The sequence below is a fragment of the Mycteria americana genome, chromosome 1 (assembly GCF_035582795.1).
Source record: "Mycteria americana isolate JAX WOST 10 ecotype Jacksonville Zoo and Gardens chromosome 1, USCA_MyAme_1.0, whole genome shotgun sequence".
NCBI classification, from domain to species: Eukaryota; Metazoa; Chordata; class Aves; order Ciconiiformes; family Ciconiidae; genus Mycteria; species Mycteria americana.
In genome coordinates, this window is record NC_134365.1 from 57,939,312 (window position 1) to 57,950,554 (window position 11,243).

At 54.8% G+C, this 11,243-nt stretch overlaps 1 long non-coding RNA gene across 1 annotated transcript; it reads right to left on the reverse strand.

The window, feature by feature from the left end:
- Nucleotides 1-591: 591 nt before the first annotated feature.
- LOC142404677 (uncharacterized) lies at nucleotides 592-8,111 on the reverse strand. Its single transcript, XR_012773935.1, has 3 exons — nucleotides 7,748-8,111; nucleotides 6,747-6,995; nucleotides 592-680 (listed from the first exon to the last, which is right to left on the reverse strand). It is a non-coding gene; the product is annotated as an uncharacterized LOC142404677 (long non-coding RNA).
- Nucleotides 8,112-11,243: the final 3,132 nt, after the last annotated feature.

An 11,243-nucleotide genomic window follows, 5' to 3' on the forward strand; every position in this document is an offset into this window, starting at 1 on the left:
CGACTGCTGCTTTACCTAAAGGCCCAGCTTTGGGATGTGTCATTCAACGGGAGGTTCAGCTTTTGCTGGAGGAAGCGCATCCAGACTTCGAGGCAGCATAGAGAGGCTTCGGTGATGGGTCTTCCTGTGAGAACACGGCTCTCGAAAGCGGCAAGCAGATGGGAGAGCAAGCTCGTGGGCTATTCAGGTGCAAAAAGAAAACCCCGTGTTTTAAAGCCAGGCTTCAGGCTTTTTAGTGCTGAGGGTTTGCAACATTAAACCTGTCGCACGGCTACATGAAATGAAAAATCAGTTTGCAAGAGTTTCCTCGCCAGGCCCCAGAAAACCCTGGACTGTTTGCTTATTTTATTGGCGCTCAGGAATGCGAATGGCTTAAGCTCGCACCCACGCCTGCTGTGGCTTGAAGGAAGGGCCTTCTTCAGCCCAGCCATGTGGCACAAAGCCCACACAGGCATTGCCCTCCCCGCGCTGGGCTCGCACCTCCCTGGCGTGCCCCCCACAACGGCTGCCCTGTCCCACTGCCCGACCTGCCCACGCTCCGGACACGGCTGGGAGAGGGCTCGGTGGGAGCTGTTGCCATCCCGCCGAATCCTGGGGTGGGATGGGAATGTGTCGGAGGGTGGCCCCATCTCACTGTCCGTGCACCGGTGCCTGGTGGGCCCTGGGGGTGGAGAAGCCGGCTGTGCCAAGGGAAAAGCAGGGTACAAAGAGGGAGGAAAATATGAAGAATTCAAAGATATTTAGGAAAAAGAAACTACAAAAAAAACGAGTATGCAGCTGTTCCCCGCTCGCCTTCATGCAGCCCGTGACCAAACGGTGCTGGCCCCCTCAAGCCGTGATCTGCCCGTGACCAAATGAACTCACTGCAGTCTTGGGAATTTCCTATCTTAAAAGACATTGCGAGGAAGCCAGGCAGCCTCGGCTGTTTTCAGCTTTCAATGCAGGGTTAAAGGAACAACAGAGCCCCCCCAAAAATGAGCAGGAAGAGGGTGGGAAGTGGGGGGAACTCCAAACGCCAGGGCCTCCCTGCAAGTGGTGCAGGCACTGGCTTAACGCGAGACCCCCAGTCACAGCGCTGGGTCTGTGGGGCTCTCAGCAGAGGAGCCAGGAGGGTGAAGAGATCAAAATATAAAATTATGGCAGGGCTCACCTACCCTTTTTCCTCCCCCAGCCCGGCAGATACCAAACGGGACTCTCCTGCGTGATGGACTGCCTTGGGTTCACAGCAAAGGCCCTGGCGAAGCCAGGAGGAAAGCAGCCTCGAGGGAAACAACTCCCTTGTAATTACTAACTCAATAAAAGAAGCGGTTTGCAAGTGATTAAGCAGCAACCCAAACACTGCGGGGACCAGGCAGCAGGGAGGTTTGTGGCTTGACAGTCGATGCGCGTTTTGAAATGTTTGCTGTGATCTTTTTTTTTTTGCACATGCTGCAAAAACAAAGGACGGATGGAGCGGAGATGCCAGGCGAGCAGCTCCACTGCAGGCCTTGCCCCGGCAGCTTTGGAAACTCCCAAGTTCCCAAATACCCCGGCCTTCGGCCCTGGCCACCGCTGGCCAACGCAATCAGTGAAGGCAAGCTCTCCTCCCCAAACCCAGGCCCTGCTTGGGTGTTTTCTGCACGAAGAGAAACTATTTGTCAGTACGAATCTTGGCACAGACCTGGGGAATAGCAAAGGAGAAGGTGTTAGCTACTGCTGGTCCCTGCAGCACAGAGCCGAGTGATGACATCAGAGACAAATGAGATGAGGTCAGAGCAAGAAAAGTGGTGATTAATGAACCAAGGTGTGCTCCAGGGAGAACCCCTTACTGAGGCACGCGTGCCCAGTGGCAGCCCAGGGGCCCCAGGAGACGGCTGGCCAGAGGGCTCTGGATGTCCCATAGGCGATCTTCTCCCTGGCGACGTCGGATGTTGCCCCATGAGGGTCTGGCACGCAGACAGCCCAGTGTACACACATGGTGATGTGTACACGTCAACCACGCCACGCACCTGCACGAGTGCTTTGGCTGCCTAAATTAGGCAGGTGGCTGTAAGGAGGCACTCCGTGGCACGCACGGCGGGTGGGATGCTCGCTCTCTCCTCCAGCGGGCAGGGCCGGGGTCCCCCATAGCAGGCAGGGCTGCTCATGGGGCAGCGGAGCTCAGCCAGGCGTATGCGGGTGGGTGCGGAGGAGGTCCTGGGGACGGCCACCTCCGTGGAGGGGACTTCACTGCTCCCCAGGCCTCGGCTGAGGATGCCAGCAGACCCCATGGACCTCGGCAGGTTGGCGGGGCACTCGGGAGAGGTGACATTTGGGCATGCCGAGGCGTTAGCAGGAGGGCAGGGAGGTTTGCCGTGACCCGGCACATGCTGGCTTGATGTCTGCAAGGAAAAGCCCTGGGTGTTGCCTGTGTGAGGTGCCCACATTGCCCCAAGCCCTGGGCCGGCCGCATGTGTCCAGGTGAAGCAGGATGGGGAACAGCCACCCCCCTCCCGCTCCAGTGTGGCCCCGGGAGGGCATCTCTTGGGGCAGGGGGGGGCTGTGAAAGGGGTCTGTGCCTTTAAAGCCTGCAGAGGTGTTATTTAGGTGGAAAAAGTGTTTCACGGTGAGGATGGAAATTGTTTGTATTTCACTAATTGTCCGAGGACAGAGAAAGAGAGAGAGAGAGAGAAAAGACCTTCCTTCCCTCTGACAGGTTCAGGAATTTTTTCCGCTAATCAAGAAGAAAAACAAAATGCTTGTGCTGGGAGGGGGAGGTAGGAAAAGGGGGTCTCCCTGGTGTCCCATAAAGCCAGTGGCCGTGGACAAAACACCACAATCGCAGCATAGCCTTGCCCTGGAAAGTTTGAGGCAGTGCTGGCTGGCGAGTGAAGGGGGAGCGCACCTCTCGCTTGTGGGGGACCCCACTTGGGAGCATTCCAGGCTGGGCAAGGGGCAGCTCCCTCCCAGAAGGACGCACAAATCCGGATGAGGCTCTCGGTCCACAAAGGGTAGGACCACACCTGCTGCAGCGGGGTGGACAGCCAGTGGTGCAGGTTTGTCCCTGGGGTGGGATAGGGGATGCTCTGCTCATCAGAGCATCCCACCAGCTTCATCAGCCAGTTGTAAAAGGGATGAAACGGGTGCTTTTTGCATTCAGGTTTGGCAGGGACGAGGCTCTCCTGGCTCCGCTGAAGCTGGTGTGAACAGCCCAGTAATTGAATAAAGCATTTTCCCAGTGCAGCCACCTTCAAGTGTGTTAAATGAAACAGAAAGGAGCAGCTGAACAGGATTTGCAGTTTTTTCCCCATGATACATATTTTCCCTTTTCCATGGATAGTCCCACTGGGTATGCTGTGACCTATTGTTGTACTTATTTATTTACTCAGGTTTTGTAGATGGTTTCAAAGCTCATGGCCAGGAAGGAGCAACCAGATGCTGCTACCGTGCAGGACAGAAAACCTGCCCCAGTGTCCCACTCTGAACACAGATGCGGAGCCAGGTGCAACCCCCAAAGCCAGAGCTAAATCCCATGCCCTTCCCTCCCTGCTCTAACCCAGCCATTAGAAACCGGGATATTTGATTGCAAGCTCATCCGGTGTGTTTTTTTCCAAGCAAGACGTTAGCTGGTTGGAGTGGTTTGGGATAAGGAGCTGCTTCTCCTTTTGGAGAGAGGGCCAGGTTGGGTGGATGGGTGTAGGAGAAGCCCTGGGAGCTTGGAGGGTTCCCACTGCCACGAGGAGGAAGACCAGGGGCTGGTACACCATCAGTCCCCGAGGAAGGCCAGCCAGCAACAGGGGATTTTTGCCAGCTGGAAAACATGAATACTTATGAACCTGGATTAAAAAAAAAAAACCTCTAAGGAATCTGGGTGCATGTGAACACCCATCCAGGAAGCGGAGGCCCTCAGGCAGCAAACGGCAGGAGCTGGCACGGTGCTGCCGTGCCCACCGCACTGCTTTGCCTGCGCTGTGGGTGCAGCTGGGGAGGGACATCATTGCTGCTGGCAGCATCCCTGGCATTTGGGATGCCCGTGGCCCCAAAGCCAAAGTGTCACAAGCTTGACAGGCAGCCACCTTACCCCTCCCAGGGGTCCCTTTCTTGGGTCACAACAGTTGAGTGCAGCAGAGACAGCCATTTTAGTCAAACAAGGTGCAAACACCAGGGTCTGGAGGAGACCTCAAACAGCTGGGTGTTTCGGAAGCAGAAACACATATGTGTGGGTGCCTGCACAGCCAGGACCAGAAGCACCCAGCTGGGTCTACAGCATCCAGGAAAGCCGCTCCACTGCAAGCTCCCCACCTGTGTTCAATGGTCTACTGGAGACCAGGAGATGACAACTTCCCTGCCAGGCCTCCCGCTGAGCCGTGGGTAAGGCAGGTGGGCCCTGAACCTCAAATGTGATGAGTCCTCATTGACTTGGAGTGGAGGGAAATAAGAGCCTGATGAGACCTGGATGCCTACGCTCGGCTGGAGCTGGTACCGTCTGGGACTTACTGCGGGCTAAGGTGGGGGTGGAAATGGTCACTGCAGTTCTTGAATTTGGGAGAGCATCAAGCTCTGCTGCTCCCCAGGGCTGCTAGGACCTGGCTCCCTGGGGTATGTGTCACTGGATGGGAGAGGTCACAGTGCCAGGTTTTGACAGTATCCGAGGTGCTCTGTGTATGGGCATCTGCATCTCAGGTCTCCATCACTCGTATGGGGTGGCAATAGTTCCCATCCACAGGTTTGAAAATGGACCTGAGAAGTTTGTGAGGAGCTGCAAGAACCAGCTGCTCAGAGACGGAGTGAACTTGCAAAGGAGTAGGAGGGTGAAGCTAAGCCCAAGAAAGGCAGGAGTTGCTTTTTGGGAGCTTTTTCTTTCACTCCTTTCCACCCCTCACCCAAAGACCCCTCCTGCTTGCCAGGAAGCTTGGTCAGGGCAAGCATTTTGCCACCTGGCTTATGCACGCACCAGTCAAGGAAACAATTCTGCAATTGAAAGAGGAAATCTCAGTCCCGGCTATTTCCAACATCTATTGTTTGTTACTCAACTCATGCATTACACAGACCAGTAAGCAAAGCAGCAAGATTGCAACACTATGCATGTGCTTTCAGACATTTAATTTTAGCATTGCAAGAAGGATTTGTGGTATCAAGAAAGCCCAGTTCTAAGGAAAGAGGAAACCTGTGATTCTGACACTTGATTTTGACCATAAAAGGAAGTAGATCATTTGGGTGACCTAACAGGTTTAGTCATTTGGGCTGTAATCTCTGGGAGTCCAGTGAATCCCTGCTGGGGTTTTCCCATTCCCAAGGACCTGGGTTGCTTGGCAGCCCTGGGCAGAGCTGAAGTCTTTGAGCAACTCAAGCTTTGTGCCTTGGATTAAGCTCCTGATCTTTGGACCCTTGCTCTGGGAGCACGGGACTCATGCACACCCCTTCCCAAGCAGTCTCGGGCTGGGCCGGGCCAGCTTTGCCAACGAGTGTCAGGCTTCAACACCGTTCCTCCGATGGACCCTGGGTCATTACATGTGTTTATAAGGCGCTTGTCAACCTGCTGTCCAAAATCTTCCTACCTTTCCCCAATACCAGGGCTCTCCTCAGTTGCACACATAAAGGGCTGTTTGAAAAGAAGTTGAATTTAAGGAATTTTGGAATAAATGGAGTTCCACATGGAGCTCCTGCACAGCACTGGGGGCTGAGTTCAAAGTGCAGAAGCCCCCTTTGCCTTGTCCTGCACCGAGCGCTCTTCTGCAGTGTGGCTTAGTCCTCTTCCAGTGGGGGGTAAAAGGGCCCTCTCTGCTGGGAAGAAAATTGGGACTGATGCATGGCAGCTCTTCTCTACAGAGACAGGCCCTGAGACAGCGAGGACCTGCCTCCACACCAAGCGAAGGCAGCTTATCTGGTGTTGACTGCAGTCCGGCAGATACCCTGACCCTGCGTCACGGCGGATTCCCCCACCAGAAATAGACCAAAATACACATATCTACCAAAATCGCAGTGGCTTGGTGGTAAGTCTCCCCGCAAACAGACAAGCACCAAACAAACCCCAAACCTCACCAGCTCCTCATCCCACTGCTGCCAGGGCAAAGGCACCAGGCGCTGGGATGAGGCTGAGATCCCTGCTGCACCCCCAGTCGTGGGCTGAACCCGTGCCCAGCGTGCCCCAATTTTCTCCCCGATGGCTGCAGGGAGGGCTATCGCCATGACTCCCTCGAGAGCCTCCCGTAAGCCTGCCCAGGCTTCGGGGACATGGCTGCGCTGGCCGCTTCCTAAAATGCAGAAGCACCCTTGGGGTTTTTTTTGAAATCTTGCAGATATAACATGCTTTCAATTCCTCAAAAACGGGGTTCTGCATGTGACCAGAGGCACCGTCCTCTTTCCTCCCCATCCCTTCCTCTTCCACCAACACACGTGTGTGCAGCTGGTGATGGGAGCCGGGGAGTCTCCTTCTCCTTCTTTTTAGCGGTCCATGGGGCTACGACGTGTGCCTGTTTCATTGAGAAAGTTACCAAACCCCGGCAGGTTGTGAAAGGGGAAAGCGGGAAGCTGGAGAAAGCAAACAGGGGTGTGTTTTAAAGAAAGAAAGAAATCTTTCTTTTCCCAAGTACCTGGTTATGCAAGACCCCAAGGATCTTGATTTGACCATGAGACAAAACCATCATGACATAGCGCTGGCTGAGGGTCAGTGTTGGCCCTGTTTGGTTTGTTGTGTCAATGAAAAAAAGGTGGGGGGAAAAAAAAGAAAGAAAAGAGCTTGTCTTGCTGCAGCACTTGAAATAGCTGGATTAGACATCCTGGCTCACCTCTGCAAGGGTGGAGGGGCTGGGTCCAGGCAGCCGGCTGAGGGGCACCCTTGGGCTCTGTGCTTCGTTTGGGGGTGAAGCAGGGCTGTGGGTGCTCTTCTGCACCCCCGAGAGCTGAAGTGGTGCCGACAGAAGGAGGGCGTCCCGCGGGCTCCTCCATCACCATGCTGGTTCCTGATGGCAGCTTGGGAGCAGGGGAAGCACCGAGCATCCTTTGCTTCTCTGGACCTGGTGAGAAGCTCAGTCTGGCTGATGGGTCGGGGATTATGGAAAAGGAAGGGGCAGGAGAAATGTGCTTATTGAGAGTTAAATTCAACTGCGCAGACCAGGGTAGCTTCTACTCCTGTATATCCCTGTCCTCCCCATGCACAACACCCCAGTGGGGAAGAGAGCGGGGCTTTCTCACCAAGTGAAACCCCGGACTGCGAGACCTGAGCGCAAAGCCCTTGCAGTATGTCTTTGCTGGTTGACCAGGGTGGCCGAGGGTAGGACACAGGGACTCGGCAAGGCCCCACAGCCTTTCATCCTGCAGCAGGTGCCCCAGACCCCCCGGCTGGGGGGTTCACGCCGGTGTGCCCTGCTGCAGGGCCGGAGCGCGGGGGCCGTGCCGGAAAAGGCGCTCCCAGCACACGGCCAGGAAGGTCAAACCAAAGGACAGGTGCCGGAAAAGGGGCCAAGACCACCAGGGAAAGAGGAGACGCTGAGGGGGCCAGGCTGCTTCCACCTAGGGACCTAGTGGCCACGGAGGGGTGGCCTGGGCTGACCCGTCGCCCCGATGCCGCAGCCGGGCTCGCCAGGGAGGCAGCGATGAGGCAAAGCGTGGGTACGCAGGTGGCCGGAGCGGCCACCTGTGGGTGCCCTGTCCCCCCCGCTGGGCTGTTTTGCAGTCACCGGCCAAGGCAGGAATGCCAGGAATGCGAAATCCCGGCGCGCTGCCCCGTCGTCCCCCGCCCCCGGCTGCCCCCCGCTTCTCCGGCCCGTCGCAAGAACAGGATATTCACCCGAGCGACGAGCGACGTACACTCACACACGTCTTGTTATCAGGAAAAAACACTCAGTCAGCGTCTGGAATGGGCTCTGATTAACCGTGTGGCCACCGGGGCTTCCTTGTGGGGCCGCAGGGAAAGTGCCCACTCACGGTGGGGTACGGGCAGGTGGGCAGCAGTGGGTCGGAGTCACTGGGGCTGCTGGCATGGAGGAGGGCTGGAGGCGAGTGTCGAGCACCAGCAAAGCCCTGCCGTCGCCCAGTGGTCCCTTGCCCCCTGCTCTCCCTCCTGGCAGAGCCGCAGGGTGGCAGGACGATCCTCTGCGGAGGGGAGACTCTGGCCCCATGGTGGGGGTTTGTCCCCTCCTCGCCGCAGTGAAGCCAGGACCCTCGGGCCGAGCGGTGCCCCCAGCCCCATCTCCCCACGTCAGCCGCCCTGAGTCATGTCAACACGGCCCCACTTCCAGCACAGGCTCTGCAAAGACGTCCTGTCTCAGGTAAACAGGATCTCGCCGCGCTGCGTGACCTTGTTTACCTCCCTGAAAGAATTTGGCTGGAATTTTTTTTTATTATTTTTTTTCTTCCTAAGGGCTGGTGAGTCACCCTGCAGAAATGCGCACTGCCTTTCCACACTGACTCACCCCGCTGCCTGCGCTCCCGTCTCTCCCTCCTGCCTGCGCCCCCGGCTCCGGGGCAGGCAAGAAGCCCCAGCTCGCCCAGTGATGCAACCTGCACGCCAGTGGCCGTGGCCGTGGCCGTGGCCGTGGCAACTCTGCCACAGGAAGCGCGGCCAAGCGCTCGGGCAGCCCCTGTGCCAAAACTCAGGAAGAGTGCTGAGAAATTACCCCGTGCATTGTCAACTCCAAAAACACTAAAGAAAACAAAAGAAAACAAAACAAAACAAAAAAAACCCCAAAATTGGCCTCACTAGAACAATTGCCCAGAAGAAAAGAAAAGAGAAAAAAAAAAAAAAGAGGCCAATGGACCTGGCCTGGTGCCAGGACCCTTGTTTTCCTTTCCCAACACAATGCACGTTAAATAATACTTCCTTCTCGCAACAAGGCCCTCCTGGGCCAGTTTTGTTTTTCTCCCCCGCTGCGCAGGGGTCGGTCAGCGTGGATGGCTCCCATCACGGCAGTGTCGGCGCTTCGGGGCTGCTGCTCGTCCCCGCCGCTGTGGCTCGCCCGTTCCCAGCTCCGCAGAGGAGTGAGGGCCCTGCGGCTGGGCTGCCCACCACCCCAGGGCTTTCCTGTGGGGAGCGGGGGGCTCTTCAAGGTAAGCCAGGTAGCCACCCCAAGCCACCCCTGCATAGCCATACCCAGGCTATGAAGCCATCCATACAAGCTAATCACGGTGGTCATATCATATACGTCAATTTACTGCCAGATTAAATAAAATAGAATAACAAAGCAATACACATCGCAGGTGGGACGAATGGTTTCATGACATTTCTGGCCAGGCTTCCAGGCTGGGATGAGGGGAACTCCTGTTACTTGCACCTTGGCTCTTCAGTTCCCATTTGGCTTGCGCTCAGACTTCTTCGGGATTTCTCTTCCCCATGACAGTGTCACTGGCACCCAACTGACTGTATTTAAATGTCTGTGTTGCGGAGGAATCCAAGTAAAACTGTTTATTCTAACTTCTTTCCTGAGAAATTTAGCATCTGAAACACCACGCCTCTCGTTTGTTGGCAGTGTCAATCAACAGTCTTCAAGGGGCCGATCAGATCTATATCTCTATGTCTGAGGATTATTGGGATTTCTGATTAAATAGCAGGTGCATGAAAGGAGTTGCCCTTTTTTAAATGAAAATGGAGTCTTTGTACACAAAATGGCATTACTTCAGCTGTATACGTCTCCCCAGATTTCTACTTTCTTACACGAGAAGCCAGGCTGCTGGGCAAGATGGACCCAGTAGTTTTTGAGTGCTCACAGACATGGCACATCTCTGTTACCGACAAGACTCGGCGCTCAGTCAGTACCATGCACAGCTGGCCAGCCTTGTCCTGGCACCAGAAAAGAGGGCCAGATTCTGCAGTGGAGGAGCGGATGGCAGGTCTAAGTAGGCATTTGACGTACGTGTCCACTGACGCCCGAAGTTGAGCAAACTCATTTGTTTCAAGGCTTGACTTTGTGCACTGACATTCCTAAGGCAATCCAGAAAAGCCAGATCCAAGGTCCCACCTACCTGCATTGTCTGGGCTCAAATGTCAGGTCCTGGCCCCGGGTGATGGATTTGTGTTCTGGGTAACGATAAATGCATTGCGAAGGTGGCATCTTCTTGGCACTGTTTTGGTCTGTTCTTCTCCAACCCGGAAGATAAACCTGTCCCCTGCTACAGGGTCTATGTGGTCAGTCACATCAGCAGTCAGGGTAACCTCTTGGTCAGTAGAAGCCAATTTCTGAGCAAACATTAGCCACGCCAAAGAGATTTTGGAGATGGATTAGTGGGAGGTCATTAGGAAGGGCAGAGCTGGGATGCAGCATGCAGACCCTCAGAAGGCTCTGTGTTTGTACTTCCCCTGTGCTTGCTGTGCCCTCCATGCATACCCACACCCGAGGATTCATATGTGGTGGTAACTCTGGTCACTCACCGGGGCAGAAAGCTCACCTTCTTGGCCAACGGTGGGATTCACCTCACAGCAGACATCTGAGCCATCTAAACATTGGCTCTGAAATCTCACCCAGCTGTCTCACTCCCTTGGTGGTCAACAGAGTGAGATGGGCATGGCCAGAAAGCAACTCAATTCCCTGGCTTAATTTTTTTAAGGTTGGGATGAATCATGCTGTGGCAGTGCTCAACGCTCTCCTTTGTCTAGAGAAGGAGACAAGGGCTGATAGTGTTTGACTGCTTCATTTTCAGTCAGCTCAATTCAAGGTGCTTAATTTTTAGCTGGCAAACACCAAGTACAGTGAATCCCACCTTGGGAGAACAATGTGCCAGTGTATGACAAGCAGCAGCAAGTCCAGGAACACAGCTCCTGTCTTGATTTATTTAACAACTACAGTTAGTGCTAAAATTTGATCATTGGAACCACTGCCTCAGCAAAATCCAGCTTGCTCAACATGCAGAGCATGCCTCGTCCTCCAACAATGTTGTCAAATTATATGTCCCTCAGGGACCGTGAAACATGTAGGAAAGAGGAGCTGGGGCTAGTAACTTGCTTCTGAGCATGGGGTTTGCCCTCGATCTGGTACAGCACTTGTTTTTATCAGCTGCCAAACCTTTGGCAATTCACCCGCTCCTGATAACACAAGTAAAAACCTGGAATAGCCAAACCCAAACATTTAGCCCGAGTTACCATGTATATGTGTCCTCATGCCTGGTGAAAGCAACCAGTTTGATCATATTTGCCTCTATGTCCAGGTCAGCCCCTGTGAACAGTTCTCGGTGATGCAGAGCAGTGCTGCCAGCGGATCTCCCTCCCACCAGTGAGAACTTGGTGGAAACTTTTATCCAGCAAAATGTTTGTTGCTTGGCCTCCTCCACTAAGGGAGCAGGTGCTGGAGGTT